The following is a 17,252-nucleotide window of genomic DNA, read 5'->3' on the forward strand; positions in this document are numbered from 1 at the left end:
TTGGAAATTAAGTCAAAACTAACTGTTGTCAACCTTCCAATGATGAAAGGTTGGGTTGACTTTGATGTGAAAGTGAAAGTGAAGTCGCTCAGTCGTCTCTGATTCTTTGCGACCCCATGGACTGTAGCCTACAACGCTCCTCCGTCCATGGGATTTTCCAGGCAAGAGTACTGGAGGGGGTTGCCATTTCCTTCTCCAGAGGATCTTCCCAACCCAGGGATCGAACCTGGGTCTCCCGCATTGTAGGCAGATGCTTTACCATCTGAGCCACCAGGGAAGACTCTGGTGTAGACCGAGTCATTTCTTAAAAGTGTTCCAATACCACCAGTTTGTCTTTCTGTCCTTCACTTTTTCTCTTTCCGTCTTTTATGAGAAAGCTGATTCGTCCGTTGCCATCACGACTGAGCGATACGCACACGCACACGCACGCACGCACGCACGCACGCACGCACGCGCATGCACACACATCTCATCTCATCTAGCATGCGCGCACAACATTACAGATTCCGCTTTCCTTCTTGTGGGAACCAACCCGCCCAGCTGAAGTCACCTCAGGTCATAACTACAGCCTCTACGTGCACAATATAGCTGTCCTCACCCAGGTGTGATTCTTCTATCATTTGCCTATTCACCTACATTCCTGTCCCGTGATGGTGGGCAGCTTTTCTCCCTTCATCTTCCTGTCTGCTACCCTCCCCGCTTATTTACATCTTCAGAGATCACCTGATTTAGTTGGAGGCGGAGAATGGTAGCAACTGGAGCGACTGGAGTGCAAGAGCAGGGTTGCATATACAATCTGGTTGGGGGAGCGGGGACTGAGCACCCGTGAGGCGAGAGGATGGAGGCCAGCAGGGACTCAGGGGACTTGGGAGTCAGTTGAGGGGAGATGGAAACGATTTGGGTGGAAAAACTACCACGTGGCTGAGAGGCGGGGACTGCTGGGAGAAGGAGAGGGCCAGCTGTTGGAGGGGGGCTCAATCCTGGACCTCTCCACCCCCCACCGCCAGACCAATCAGAGCTTGAGGGGAGCTAGGGGAGTTATACCTGTGAGGCGGTACAGGGCACCTCACTGAGCCCTATCTATTTCCCCCAATTTATTCCATATTGGATTCTTAACCATCCTCAACGTGGGGAGCTTCCCTTTTTCCCATTAGGACACCTGTTGTATTATACTGGGCTTCCTAGGTGGTGCAGTGGTAAAGAACTCGCCTACCAATGCAGGAGACACAGGTTCTTCCCTGGGTGGGTAAAGAACTTGCCTACCAAGCATGCTGGCACCCTGATATCTAACTTCCAGCCACTAGAACTGTGAGAAACAAATTTCTGTTGTTCGTAAACTACCCCCGCTACAGTACTTTGTCATAGAAGCCAGAACTAAGACAACCCTGTTTCCAGATAAGGCCACATTCACAGGTACTGGTATTAGGACTTCAATATATCTTGCTATGGGATACAATTCAATCTATAATAGTAATTAGTGATAAAAAATAGTAATTATTGATATGTTAAGACTTGAGTCTCCCATTTCATTATTTTCTGTTTGTTTCTCTGTTCTTCTTTCTCTTCTTTTGCTTTCCTGTGCTTGCTTGAACATTTTTAAGGATTCTATCTTGATTTATTTATAGTATTTTTGAGCACACTGCTCTATTTAGTTTTCTTAGTTGTTGTTATAAGTGTTACAATATAAACATGTAACTTATAATCAGTTCAGTTCAGTTGCTCAGTTGTGTCTGACTCTTTGTGACCCCATGGACTGCAGCACTCCAGGCTTCCCTGTCAATCACCAACTCCCAGAGCTTGCTCAAACTCATGCCCATTGAGTTGTTGATGTCATCCAACCATCTCATCCTCTGTCGTCCGCTTCTCTTCCTGCCTTCAATCTTTCCCAGCATCAGGGTCTTTTCAAATGAGTCAGTTCTTCACATCAGGTGGCCAAAGTATTGGAGCTTCAGCTTCAACATCAGTCCTTCCAGTGAATATTCAGGATTGATTTCCTTTAGTATTGACTGGTTGGATCTCCTTGCAGTCCAAGGGACTCTCAAGAGTCTTCTCCAACACCACAGTTCAAAACCATCAATTCTTCAGTGCTCAGCTTTCTTTATGGTCCAACTCTCAGATCCATACATGACTACTAGAAAAACCATAGCTTTGACTGTACAGACCTTTGTTAGCAAAGTAATGTTTCTGTTTTTTAATATGCTGTCTAGATTGGACATAGCTTTTCTTCCAAGGAGCAAACATGTTTTAATTTCATGGCTGCAGTCACCATCTGCAGTGATTTTGGAGCCCGAGAAAATAAAGTCTGTCACTGTTTCCATTGTTTACCCATCTATTTTCCATGAAGTGATGGGATTGGATGCCATGATCTTAGTTTTTTGAATGTTGAGTTTTAAACAAGTTTGAGAACCCCATGAACAGTGACTTATAATAGTCTACTCTTATTAGTATTTTACTATTTCAACTACAGTAGAGAGACCTTATTTTCATTTAGATTGCTTTATGATACCCACATTAAAAATGTATAATTGTCTTAAGTATTTCTTCTACATGTATTGAGCCACCACATTAGATAGTGTTATAATTTTAGCTTTAACCATCAAATATGATTTAAGAAACTCATGAAAAAGATAGTATTCCCCCATTTTCACCCATTCTGATATACTTTCCTTTCTAAATTTCCAGACCTCCTTTTATCATTTTCTTTCCATTTAGAGAACTTCCTTTAGCTGTTCTTTAAGGGCAGGTTTGCTAGCAACACATTCTCTCAGTTTTCCTTTGAATGAAGGATAGTTTTGACAGATACAGAATTTGTTGTTGACTGTTAGTTATTTTTTAAAATTTTTTGACATGTACACACTGCTTTATTTATTTTTGGCTATGCTGGGCCTTCGTTGCTGCATGCAAGCTTTCTCTAGTTGCAGAGGGCAGGAGCTGAATAGCCCCCTCTACTCTCCCATTGTGGAGCATGGGCTGTAGGAACATGGGCTTCAGTAGTTGCAGCTCGCAAGCTCTACAGCACAGGCTCAGTAGTTGTGGTGCATGGGCTTAGTTGCTCTGAGGCATGTGAAATCTTCCCAGACCAGTGATCAAACCGGTGTCCCCTGCATTGGCAGGTGGATTCCTAACAACTCTGGGAAGTCCAACAGTTGTTTATTTTTGACTAATCTTTATTTTTTAGAACAGTTTTAGGTTTACAGAAAAATTGAAAAGATAGTACAGTTTCCATATACCCCACACTGTTTTCCCTATTGTTAACATCTTACATTAGTATATTTGTATGGTACATTTGTTACAGTTAATGAAGTCATATCAATACATTATTATTAAAGTCTATACTTTATCCAAATTTCCTTTGTTTTAACCTGATGTTCTTTATCTGTTTCAGAACCACCCAAGATACCACATTACATCTAGTCATCATGTCTTCTTAGGCTCCTCTTGGCTGTGACAGTTTCTCAGATTTGTATTCCTTTTGATGACCTTGATGGATTTGAGGAGCACTGGACAGCTGTTTTATAGAATATCCTTTACTAGAATTTATCCAATGTGTGATAAAACTGGAGTTATAGGTTTTGGGAAGGAAGACCACAGAGGTAAAGTACCATTTTCACTGCATCGTATCAAGTGTACACACTATCAAATGATTTCTCACTTTAGATGTTCACATTGAACACTTGGCTAGGTGGTGTTTGTCAGGTTTCCTCAAAGTAAAGTTACTATTCTATCCCCCTTCCTGTGTTGTACTCTTAGAAGTCACTGTGTATACCCAAACTTGAGTAGAGTTTTGCTCTACTATCTCCTTGGGAGCAAACTATCAAAATAAATTATTTAGAGTTTTGCATGGGAGATTTGTCTTTTTTCCTCCATATATGCATGTATATATGTATATACATATATGTGGCATTATGATTAAATGTATTAATATGCTTGTATGTATGTATTTATCCATCAAATCAATCATTATATGAGTATAAGTATATACTCATGGATATTTATTTTATACTTTGGGTTATAACCCAATACTATTTTATTATATTGCTCAAATCATTCTGGCTTTGACCATCGGGAGCTCTTTCATTTGGCTCCTCTGTCCCTTTGACATACTCCCATCACTGTGGTTTTTTATTTTTTTCCTTTGCACTTTTCTCAGCACTTTCTTACTTTCTGGCTCTATAAGATGTTCTAGGCTCATCTTATGTATTGCCCTAATCTGACAGTTATTCTTTTACTGTGCTTGAAAAATTTTGTGCCACTATCTTCTGACCTGCATGGTTTCAGGTGAGGAATCTGTCATCATCCAAGCTGATGTTCCCTTTTAAGTAGTGCATCTTTTTCTTTGGCTGACTTCACGATTTCTTGTCTTTCAGTTTCAGAAGTTCAATTATAATGTGTCTTAGCATGGATTTCTTTGTAATTCATGTTTTCTAATAACTGCATTGTATTCTATATTTGAAGATATCACAATTAAAATATATGCTACAGACATAGAATCACTAATACAAAAATATATAAAGAATATTTATTGTAACATTATCATTAGTGGCAAAAATAGCATTAGACTATAGGGTCAAAGAGAATGTGTTATTAACTAAGGAGAGGTTCTCAGTGCTGTGGGCTGAGTGAATCATATTCCTCAATTTATGGCATATTGTCTTCATTGACCCATGCAAGATTCCTCCTTTATTTGTTTATATATTTTCTTTTAGCCCCATTCCCCACTCCCATGCCCTCTTCACCCCACATGCAACCATTCCTTAATGTATATCCTTTTGTTTGAATGTAAAATGCAATTTGTTATTTTATATGTGTATTATTTATATTTATATAAATCATATTATGTTAAACATTCAGTTTTTTTTCACTCAGCACTCTGTTGTAGAAGCCATTTTAATAAGAAGCTTGGGGTGAACACACTCACACTACTATATATAAGACAGATAACGAACAAGGACTTTCTATATAGCACAGGGAAATCTACTCAATATTCTGTGATAAGCTATATGAGAAAACAGTCTAAGAAGAATGAAAGTATGAATATGTGTAACTGAAGCACTTTACTGTGCACCTGAAATTAACACAACATTGTAACTCCAATAAAATTTAAAAAAAGAAAAAAAAAGTCATTCCTGTTTACTGCATACATACATCTAAGGTATTCCCTCTGACTTGGATATAGTACTCCGAGGTATATGTCTACTATCAGTTTCTCCAGTGATGAGCAAGCAGATTATCTCCAACTTCCTGGTAACACAAACAACAATGTGATGAGCATACTCGTATATGTACCCTATGGACCTGTGTAGCAATTTCTTTGGCATATAAAGGACATGCATGTATTTTATATTTTAATAGATATTGCCAGGTTACTTTCCAGAAAGGTTATAATAAGTCTTTCTTCTATCAGAGGTGTATGCTGCTGCTGCTGCTGCTGCTGCTAAGTCGTTTCAGTCGTGTCCAACTCTGTGCAACCCCATAGACGGCAGCCCACCAGGTTCCCCCATCCCTGGGATTCTCCAGGCAAGAACACTGGAGTGGGTTGCCATTTCCTTCTCCAAAGCATGCATGCATGCTAAGTTGCTTCAGTCATGTCCAACTCTGGGTGACGCTATGGACAGCAGCCCACCAGGCTCCTCTGTCCACAGGATTCTCTAGGCAAGAATACTGGAGTGGGTTGCCATTTCCTTCTCCACAGAGGTGTATGAGAGTCCCTGTTTTCCCTACTCATTGCCAGTGTTGGATGTTATCAGTATCATTAATTTTTTGCCAGGCTTGGTGAGATATATTGCATTTATTGCTTTAATTTGCATTTTCCTGATTTCTAGGCGAGATTGGGCATCTTCTCATTTGTTTTTGACAACTTGAATTTCTTCTGTAAATTGCCTTGTTTAAAACTGAATTCTGAATGTGTTGAGTTTGTCATCTAGGAGCATCTAGATGACCTGTCTAGTAGGCAACTCAAAATATGGACCTCTAGTTCCAAAGAGAATTAGAGTTGGTAAATAGCAAATTGGGAGTTGACAGTTTATAGATGAGAGCCAGAATCATCTAAATTGGATCTAAATGATAGGATCATCCTTGAAAACAGTGTAAAGTGAGGGAAAAAAGCTGAGCAAAACCCCTGCAAATTCAACATTTAAGCAGCAGATAGAGGAAGAGTCAGGAAGAATGTAAGGAGAAAGAGAAGCAGGAGAGGCTGATGCCAAGGAAGACAAGGGAGGAGAGATATTCAAAGAAGATATGATCTGCCATGTCAAAGGCTACAGAGAGGTTCAGTGAGGTTAGGACTGAAAAATATCCATTACATGTGGCAAATAGGGCATTATTTACCACCTTAGTGAATGTAGTTCCAATAATATGGTGATGGCCCGAAGCCAGATTACAGGGGGTTGAGAAGATCCCTATCAAAGGTAGGGAAGTAGACATAGTGAGAAGTAGATGATCCTTTAAAGAAGTTCAAACCTAAAAGGAAGGAGAGAAGGCAATAGTTAGAGGGATTATAAGGTTTGTGGAGGGCTTCATTTGTTTTAAGAAAAAAGAGACTTGATCATTTGTACAGGCTGGGAGAAGGAAAGGTTAGAGGCAAGAGGAACAGAGATTTTCTAAAATGTCTAAAGTGGCACTCCTGATTTCCCTTCAAAACTTGCTTCCCCAAACTTTCCAATCTCAGTAAATGGCACCACTATCAGTTTCTCAACCCCCAAACCTGGATATGACACTTGAGTCCTCCCTTTCTCTCATTCCATTTAATGAATAAGTGGGAATGCTGAGAGAGCACATACATTTTCTAATATTCCAATAACCTTACCTGGCTTACTGAAGCCCTGTCAGAGCAGGATGTAGAAGCCATGCAGGTCAGGGTCAGAAAGAGAGTGAACTTGCTTTTTTAAATTTCCTGACCATGTTCAAAGGTAATAGTCAAGTCTGAGAACAGAACAGGTGTTAGTCTTAAATAGTTAACTGAATCTCTTGATATTAAGAACAATACATTTGCTTGAATGCTGTCCTCAGTATAGTGATGAGAAGCATCAACAAAATAGCACAAAGTGGTGATATAGCTCCTCTTCCTAATAGGTATTAATTCTGCTCTTCTTTCTAGTTCTTTGGCAAGGAAGAGAGAGGATTAGACGCCTGTCTAATAATGAAAGAGAAGGACATGGGTAGGGGCTTAGTGTGAAGGAAATTAGCCTATGTTTAACAATGTACTCTGGGACTTAAAACTCACTAGACTTAAGTCATTAACAGTAAGGACTGTGTCTGTACCCTCAACACCCAGCACACAGTGTCAGTGCTCAATAAATGTTTGAATCTAGAATATTAAAATACCTTATTTAATCCCTGCAATAACCCTATGAGGTAAATAATTTTACCCACACTGTATAGATTAGGATACAAAGGCTTAGAGAATTTAGTAGCCTGCTCAAATTTAGACCTATGGGCATGTGCATGTATAAAATGTCTTTAGTGCAGTGCAAACGCAGGTTTGGGATAAGGGGTGAGGCTATGGCAAAGAGGGTAGTGCTTTCTCCACACTGACTTGCTTTAGAGCAGGGTTTCTCAGCCTTGAAATTTGATACTTGCAGCTGGGTAATTCTTTGTTGTGGGGGGCTGTCTCATGAATGATATGTTTACTAGTATCTCTGACCTCTGCCCACTAGACGGCTGTAGCATACCCTTCAGGCCTACCACATGGTGACAATCGAAAATGTCTCCGGACATTGCTAAGGGTTAAAATCACCCCTGATTGAGAATCACTGCTTTAGAGGTTCACAGAACACAGCAGGTGCTGCCCCGGAGCCTCTTTATACCCAAAGAGAGTAACTCTTCCCCAGTCTTTTCTCCCTACAAAGTCAGTGGTAGAGAACATGCTATGAATACAAGGTGACATGGCTGGTTCTAAGTCTTAGCCCTTTTCTGTGCCCTTTATTCTCCTTCCTCTCTGTTGTATATTTGTTTTTTTCCCTTCCTTGGATCCCCCAGCCCTTTCTCCCATTTAGACTGAAGTTATGTTTTGTGTAAGAACGGTACCCCTTGGGCAACTCAGGATGTTTTTGAACTTTCTGATAAAATCCAGGCCCTCTCTGCTATTAAACTCTACTCTAGTCCCTGAGGCTTGTTGGCTCTCTCCCCGATGTTTTCCTTTGTCACATGGAGATACCAGTCATATTTGTGAGATTCCATCCAAGTATTAACAAAATGGTGGAGTCAGATCTACCTGAACCCAAGGCCCAGGTTCTTACCTTTCCCTCCATTGTTTTCAAATTTTAGATCAGAATCTATAGATCAGAATCCCTTGGCGGTAAAGTTGCCAGATTTTGAAAAATAATAAGACAAAAACCAACCAAACAAAAACAAAATGTCCAGTTAAATTTTAACTTGAATATAGTTATATACCAAATATTGCAAATATTTATAGTTAAAATTGTTTGTTTTTAAAATAAAATCAAATCCCTTATGATTATACAGTGGAAGTGACAAATAGATTCAAGGAGTTAGGTCTGATAGAGTGCCTGAATAACTATGGATGGAGGCTCATAACCTGGTACAGGAGGCTGTGATCAAAAGCATCCCCAAGAAAAAGAAATGCAAAAAGATAAAATGGTTGTCTTAGGAGGCCTTAATAGCTGAGAAAAGAAGAGAAGCAGATGTACCCATTTGAATGCAGAGTTCCAAAGAATAGCAAGGAGAGAGAAGAAAGTCTTCCTAAGTGATCAATGCAAAGAAATAGAGGAAAACAATAGAATGGGGAAGACTAGAGATCTCTTCAAGAAAATTAGAGACGGGAACATTTCATGCAAAGATGGGCGCAATAAAGGACAGAAACGGTATGGGCCTGACAGAAGATGTTAAGAAGAGATGGCAAGAATACACAGAAGAACTGTACAAAATAGATCTTCATGACTCAGATAACCATGATGGTGTGATCACTCACCTAGAGCCAGACATCTTGGAGTGCAAAGTCAAGTGGGCCTTAGGAAGCATCACTACAAACAAAGCCAGCAGATGTGATGGAATTCCAGTTGAGCTATTTCAATCCTAAAAGATGCTGCTGCTAAAGTGTGCACTCAATATGCCAGGAAATTTGGAAAACTCAGCAGTGGTCATAGGATTGGAAAAAGTCAGTTTTCATTCCAACCCCAAGGAAGGGCAATGTGAAAGAGTGTTCAAACTACCACACAATTGCATTCATTTCACATGCTAGCAAAGTAATGTTCAAAATTCTCTAAGCCAGGCTACAACAATATGTGAACCGTGAACTTCCAGATATTCAAGCTGGATTTGAAAGGCAGAGGAACCAGAGATCAAATTGCCAACATCTGCTGGATCATCAAAAAAGCAAGAGAGTTTTAGAAAAACATCTACTTCTTCTTCATTGACTATGCTAAAGCCTTTGACTGTGTGGATCACAACCAACTGTGGAAAATTCTTAAAGAGATGGGAACACTAGAACACATTACCTGCCTCCTGAGAAACCTGTATGCAGCTCAAGAAGCAACAGTTAGAACCGGGCATGGAACAACGTACTGGTTCCAAATTGGGAAAGGAATGTCTCAAGGCTGTATATTGTCACCCTGCTTATTTACCTTATATGCAGAGTACATCATGCACAATGCCAGGCTGGATGAAGCAAAAGCTGGAATAAAGATTGCTGGGAGAAATATCAATAACCTCAGATATGCAGGTGGCACCACCCTTATGGCAGAAAGCAAAGAGGAACTAAAGAGCCTCTTGATGAAAGTGAAAGAGGAGAGTGAAAAAGTTGGCTTAAAACTCACCATTCAAAAACCTAAGATCATGGCATTTGTCCCATCATGTCAAGAAGAGGTGGCAAGAATACACAGAAGAACTGTACAAAAAAGATCATCATGACCAAGATAATCACAATGGTGTGATCACTCACCTAGAGCCAGACATCCTGGAATGTGAAGTCAAGTGGGCCTTAGAAAGCATTACTACGAACAAAGCTAGTAGAGGTGATGGAATTCCAGTTGAGCTATTTCAAATCCTGAAAGATGATGCTATGAAAGTGCTGCACTCAATATGCCAGCAAATTTGGAAAACTCAGCAGTAGCCACAGGACTGGAAAAGGTCAGTTTTCATTCCAATCCCAAAGAAAGGCAATGCTAAAGAATGCTCAAACTACCGCACAATTGCACTCATCTCACACGCTAGTAAAGTAATGCTCAAAATTCTCCAAGCCAGGCTTCAGCAGTATGTGAACCGTGAACTTCCAGATGTTCAAGCTGGTTTTAGAAAAAGCAGAGGAACCAGAGATCAGATTGCCAACATCTGTTGGGTCATAGAAAAAGCAAGAGAGTTCCAGAAAAACATCTACTTCTTCTTTATTGACTATGCCAAAGCCTTTGATTGTGTGGCTCAATAAACTGTGGAAAATCCTGAAAGAGATGGGAATACCAGGCCACCTGACCTGCCTCTTGAGAAACCTATATGTAGGTCAGGAAGCAACAGTTAGAACTGGACATGGAACAACAAACTGGCTCCAAATAGGAAAAGGAGTACGTCAAGGCTGTATATTGTCACCCTACTTATTTAACTTATATGCAGAGTACATCATGAGAAACGCTGGGCTGGAAGAAGCACAAGCTGGAATCGATTGCCGGGAGAAATATCAATAACCTCGGATATGCAGATGACACCACCCTTATGGCAGAAAGTGAAGAGGAACTAAAAAGCCTCTTGATGAAAGTGAAAGTGGAGAGTGAAAAAGTTGGCTTAAAGCTCAACATTCAGAAAATGAAGATCATGGCATCTGGTCCCATCACTTCATGGGAAATAGATGGGGAAACAGTGGAAACAGTGGGCTCCAAAATCACTGCAGATGGTGATTGCAGCCATGAAATTAAAAGACACTCCTTGGAAGGAAAGTTATGACCAACCTAGATAGCATATTCAAAAACAGAGACATTACTTTGCCAACAAAGCTCCATCTAGTCAAGGCTATGGTTTTTCCAATGGTTATGTATGGATGTGAGAGTTGGACAGTGAAGAAGGGTGAGCACCGAAGAATTGATGCTTTTGAACTGTGTGTTGGAGAAGACTCTTGAGAGTCCCTTGGACTGCAAGGAGATCCAACCAGTCCATCTTAAAGGAGATCAGTCCTGGGTGTTCTTTGGAAGGAATGATGCTAAAGCTGAAACTCCAGTACTTCGGCCACCTCATGCGAAGAGTTGACTCATTGGAAAAGACTCTGATGCTGGGAGGGATTAGGGGCAGGAGGAGAAGGGGACGACAGAGGACGAGATGGCTGGATGGCATCACCAACTCGATGCACATGAGTTTGGGTGAACTCCGGGAGTTGGTGATGGACAGGGAGGCCTGGAGTGCTGCAATTCATGGGGTCACAAAGAGTCGGACACAACTGAGCTACTGAACTGAACTGACTGAGATGGGGAAACAATGGAAACAGGGAGAGACGTTATTTTCTTGGGCTCCAAAATCACTGCAGATGGTGACTGCAGCCATGAAATTAGATGACACTTGCTCCTTGGAAGAAAAGTTTTGAGCAACCTAGACAGCATATTAAAAAGCGGAGACGTTACTTTGCCAACAAAGGTCCATCTAGTCAAAGCTATGGTTTTTCCAGTGGTCATGTATGGATGTGAGAGTTGGACTGTGAAGAAGGCTGAGTGATGAAGAATTGATACTTTTGAACTGTGGTGTTGAAGAAGACTCTTGAGAGTCCCTTGGACTGCAAGGAGATCAAACCAGTCAGTCCTAAAGGAAATCAATCCTGAATATTCATTGAAAGGACTGATGCTGAAGCTGAAGCTCTACTTTGGCCACCTGATGCAAAGAACTGACTCATTAGAAAAGACCCTGATGCTGAGAAAGAATGAAGGCAGGAGGAGAATGGGATGACAGAGGACGAGATGGTTGGATGACATCACCAACTCAATGGACATGAGTTTGAGCAAGCTCCAGGAGATGGTGAATGACAGGGAAGCCTGGAATGCTACAGTCCATGGTGTGGCAAAGAGTTGGACACGACTGAGCAACTCAACAAGGAACAATAACAAAAAATTATTTGTTGTTTATCTGAAATTCAAAATTAACTGGAACATTTTGTATTTTATCTGGTAAACTTTCCTGGAAGGCATTATTAAAACACAGCTTGCTGGGCCTCACTTCCCAATGGTTTTGATTCTGTAGGTCAGGATGGGGCCTGAGAATTGGTGCCTGCTGGTCTAGAGACCACTTTTGAGATCCATGCCACATAGGTTAAATGGTGAGAGATAAGAAAGTCCGTGGGAAGCTTTTCCCTCTGATCCTCATATTCCACCAAAGCAGAAGGAAAGAAATGTTTAAAACTTAAAGCAGGATTCTACTTTTTTTTATCAAACTACTGAACCACCTGATCAGAAATCCATTTGTGAGAGTATATGAATTTCTATCAATAACAATAGTCCTCTAGCTATTCAAAACTATGAATTTTGAACAATAATACAAAAACATTCTAAAAGTGAGCTTAGGAAATTTTATTTTACCAAAGCCTAGTGTTAGTCATTGCTCAATTTTGATTACGTCAATGAGAATGCTTCATTTTATAAACTGATTCTTGAAACTATGTGATTATCAGTCTTTAAAATTTTTTTCTTTAATCACTGCTTTTGCTAGTCACAAAAATAATGTATGCTCGTTAAGTTTTAAACAAACAACCAGAGAGTTGTGGCTTGGAAAGAAAAATTCTCTATGATCCTAGTCCCAAGAGATAAGCTGTGTATTTGCTGTACTTTTACAGAGGCCCTTTGCATACCGCTGACATGTATGATTTTACTTATTTTTCAACAAAAATTCACTCATTTTGAACTCATGGATTTGAATATATTTGATATCTCAGACACCATGTACATTTCCTGTCCCAAATCTGGAATCAGCCACTTCTCCAAAAGGCCCTGTTTTCTCTTTAGTGGAAAAAGGTATTTTAAGGTCACAGTCTAGATGCTAGCAGTGCTCATAGGTACAGGGCTGGTCACTGTTTCTAAGCCTTTTAAGAAAAAATGCCTCATGAGTTCCCACAGATACTTTAATTCAAAGTCAAGCCTATGGGATTTTACTTAACTCCTATGTTGTATTTGAATCTCCTTTCTTTCAAACTTGAGAATCTTGGTTCCCATTGTTGTTGTTTAGTTGCCAAGTTGTGTCTGACTCTTTGTGATGCGATGATCTGCAGCACCCCAGGCTTCCCTGTCCTTCACTGTCCGCTGAAGTTTGCTCAAACTCATGTCCATTGAGTCGGTGATGCCATCCAACCATCTCATTCTCTGTCACCCCTTCTCCTTGTGCCCTCAATCTTTCCCAGCATCAGAGTCTTTTCCAATGAGCTGGCTCTTCGAATCAGGTGGCCAAATTATTGGAGCTTCAGCATCAGTCCTTCCAATGAATATTCAGAGTTGATTTCCTTTAGGATTGACTGGTTTGATTTCATTGCTGTCCAAGGGACTCGCAAGAGTCTTCTCCAGCACCACAGTTCGAAAGCATCAATTCTTCAATGCTCAGCCTTCTTTATGGACCAACTCTCACATCTGTACATGTCTATTTGTAGCTCAGTCAGTAAAGAATCTGCCTGCAGTGCAGGAGACCTGGGTTCTATCCCTGGGTTGGGAAGATCCCCTGGAGAAGGAAATGGCAACCCACTCCATCCTTGCCTGGAAAATCTCATGGACAGAGGAGCCTGGTGGGCTGTAGTCCATGGGGTCGCAAAGAGTCGGACATGACTGAGTGACTAACACTAACTAACTATTGGAAAAACCATAGCTTTAACTATATGGACCTTTGTTTTGCAAAGTGATGTCTCTACTTTTTAATACGCTGTCTCAGTTTGTCATAGCTTTTCTTCCAAGAAGCAAGCATCTTTTAATTTCATGGCTGCAATCACCATCCTCAGTGATCCTGGAGCCCAAGAAAATAAAATTTATCACTGTTTCCACTTTTTCCCCATCTATTTGCCATGAAATGATCAGACCAAGTGCCATGATCTCAATTTTCTGAATGGTGAGTTTTAAGCCAACTTTTTCACTCTCCTCTTTCACTTTAAAAAAATTAATTTGTTTATTTTAATTGGAGACTAATTACTTTACAATATTGTGGTGTTTTTTGCCATACATTGGCATGAATCAGCCATGGTATACATGTGTCCCCCATCCTGAACCCTCCTCCCTCTTCGCTCCCATCCCTCAGGGTCATCCCAGTGCACCGGCCCTGAGCAGCCAGTCTCATGCATCGAACCTGGACTGGCCATCTATTTCACATATGGTAATATACATGTTTCAATGCTATTCTCTCAAATCATCCATCCTTACCTTCTCCCACAGAGTCCAAAAGTCTGTTCTTTATATCTGTGTCTCTTTTGCTGTCTCACATATAGGGTCATTGTTACCCTTTCTAAATTCCATATATGTTCGTTAATATGTTGTATTGGTGTTTTTCTTTCTGACTTATTTCACTCTGTATAATAGGCTCCAGTTTTATCCACCTCATTAGAACTGATTCTAATGTGTTCTTTTTAATAGCTGAGTAATATCCCACTGTGTATATGTACCACAGCTTTCTTATCCATTTGTCTGCTGATGGACATCTAGGTTGCTTCCATGTTCTAGCTATTGTAAACAGTGCTGCGATGAACATTGGGGTACACAGTCAGTTCAGTCGCTCAGTCATGTCTGACTCTTTGCGACAGCACGCCAGGCCTCCCTGTCCATCACCAACTCCCGGAGTTCACTCAGACTCACATCCATAGAGTCAGTGATGCCATCCAGCCATCTCATCCTCTATCATCCCCTTCTCCTCCTGCCCCTAATCCCTCCCAGCATCAGAGTCTTTTCCAATGAGTCAGCTCTTTACATGAGGTGACCAAAGTACTGGAGTTTCAGCTTTAGCATCATTCCTTCCAAAGAACACCCAGGACTGATCTCCTTTAGGGTGGACTGGTTGGATCTCCTTGCAGTCCAAGGGACTCTCAAGAGTCTTCTCCAACACCCCAGTTCAAAAGCATCAATTCTTCGGTGCTCAGCCTTCTTCACAGTCCAACTCTCACATCCGTACATGGCCACTGGAAAAACCATAGCCTTGACTAGACGGACCTTTGTTGGCAAAGTAATGTCTCTGCCCTGCAATATGCTATCTAGGTTGGTCATAACTTTTCTTCCAAGGAGTAAGCGTCTTTTAATTTCATGGCTGCAGTCACCATCTGTAGTGATTTTGGAGCCCAAAAATATAGAGGCTGACACTGTTTCCACTGTTTCCCATCTATTTCCCATGAAGTGATGGGACCAGATGCCATGATCTTCATTTTCTGAATGTTGAGCTTTAAGCCAACCTTTTTACTCTCCTCTTTCATGTTCATCAAGAGGCTTTTTAGTTCCTCTTCACTTTCTGCCATAAGGGTGGTGTCATCTGCATGTCTGAGGTTATTGATATTTCTCCCGGCAATCTTGATTCCAGCTTGTGCATCTTCCAGCCCAGAGTTTCTCATGATATACTCTGGATATAAGTTAAATAAGCAGGGTGACAATATATAGCCTTGACGTACTCCTTTTCCTATTTGGAACCAGTCTGTTGTTCCATGCACGGTTCTAACTGTTGCTTCCTGACCTGCATACAGATTTCTCAAGAGGCAGGTCAGGTGGTCGTATTCCCATCTCTTTCAGAATTTTCCACACAATAAATTCTAGAAAATTCTGAAAGAGATGGAGTACACACGTCTCTTTTAATTCTGGTTTCCTCAGTGTGTATGCCCAGCAGTGGGATTGCTGGGTCTTATGGCAGTTCTATTTCCAGTTTTTTTAAGGAATCTCCACACTGTTCTCCTCTTTCACTTTCATTTAGAGGCTCTTTAGTTCCTCTCTGCTTTCTGCCATAAGGGTGGTATCATCTGCATATCTGAGATTGCTGATATTTCTCCCAGCAATTTTGATTCCAACTTGTGATTCATCCAGCCTGAGGAGAGTGATGTGAGAGTTGGACCATAAAGAAGGCTGAGCACCAAAGAATTGATGCTTTTGAACTGTGGTGCTCAAGACTCTTGAAAGTCCCTTGGACAGCAAGCATATCAAACCAGTCAATTCTAAAGGAAAATAACCCTGAATATTCATTGGAAGGACTGATGCTGAAGCTGAAGCTCCAATACTTTGGCCACCTGATGCGAAAAGCAATTCATTGGAAAAGATTCTCATGCTGGGAAAGATTGAGGGCAGGAGGAGAAGGGGACAACAGAAGATGAGATGGTTGGATGGCATCACCAACTCAATGGACATGAGTTTGGGACAGGGAAGCCTGGGGTGCTCCAGTTCATGGGGTCATAAAGAGTTGGACATGACTGAGCAACTGAATGGCAACAACTCTGCATGTAAGTTAAATAAGCAGGGTGGCAATACACAGCCTTGATGAACTCCTTTCCCAGTTTTGAACCAGTTCATTGTTCCATGTCTGCTTCTAACTGTTGCTTCTTGACCTGCCTACAAGTTTTTCAGGAGACAGGTAACATGGTCTGGTATTCCCATCTCTTTAAGAATTTTCCAGTTTTTTTTGATCCACACAAAGGCTTTAGTGTAGTCAATGAAGCAGAAGTTGATGTTTCTCTGGAATTCCCTTGCTTTCTCTATGATCCAACAAATGTTGGCAACTTGATCTCTGGTTTCTCTGCCTTTTCTAAATCCAGCTTGTACATCTGGAAGTTTTTGATTCACATACTGCTGAAGCCTGGCTTGAAGGATTTTGAACATTACCTTACTAGCATGTGAAATGAGTGCAATTGTATCATAGTTTGAAAATTCTTTAGCATTGCCTTTCTTTGGGATTGGAATGAAAACTGACTTTTTTCAGTCCTGTGGCCACTGCTGAGTTTTCCAAATTTGCTGATATATTGAGTGCAGCACTTTAACAGCATCATCTTTTAGGATTTGAAATAGCTCAGCTGGAATTCTATCACCTCCATTAGCTTTGGTCCTAGTAATGTTTCCTAAGGCCCACTATGGTTCCCATAGATATAGGGAATAATAGAATATCACATAATTACTCATTTGCTTTATCCCACTAACATACACAACTGTCTCAAAATGGCAGTATTAATACTACCACCACCTATATAATAATGAAAACAATTAAACATTTCTGCATGTCATCTCTCCATTTCCCTCCCTTTAGTAGCAATTATATACTATACTTTTACTTAGAACCTTCATTGAATCTTAGTTCTACATGTGTGTGTATGTGTGTTTGTTATTTATTTAATGCTC

The 17,252-nt window shown here is 40.8% G+C and overlaps 1 long non-coding RNA gene and 1 other non-coding gene across 2 annotated transcripts; one reads left to right on the forward strand and one right to left on the reverse strand.

The window, feature by feature from the left end:
- Positions 1 to 205: 205 nt before the first annotated feature.
- Positions 206 to 277, reverse strand: TRNAC-ACA (transfer RNA cysteine (anticodon ACA)). Its single transcript has one exon. It is a non-coding gene; the product is annotated as a tRNA-Cys (tRNA).
- A 218-nt stretch (positions 278 to 495) lies between these two features.
- LOC138986454 (uncharacterized) lies at positions 496 to 5,531 on the forward strand. Its single transcript, XR_011463304.1, has 3 exons — positions 496 to 602; positions 3,386 to 3,593; positions 5,405 to 5,531. It is a non-coding gene; the product is annotated as an uncharacterized lncRNA (long non-coding RNA).
- The last annotated feature ends 11,721 nt before the right edge of the window (positions 5,532 to 17,252 follow it).

Source organism: Bos mutus, chromosome X, assembly GCF_027580195.1.
Source record: "Bos mutus isolate GX-2022 chromosome X, NWIPB_WYAK_1.1, whole genome shotgun sequence".
NCBI lineage: Eukaryota > Metazoa > Chordata > Mammalia > Artiodactyla > Bovidae > Bos > Bos mutus.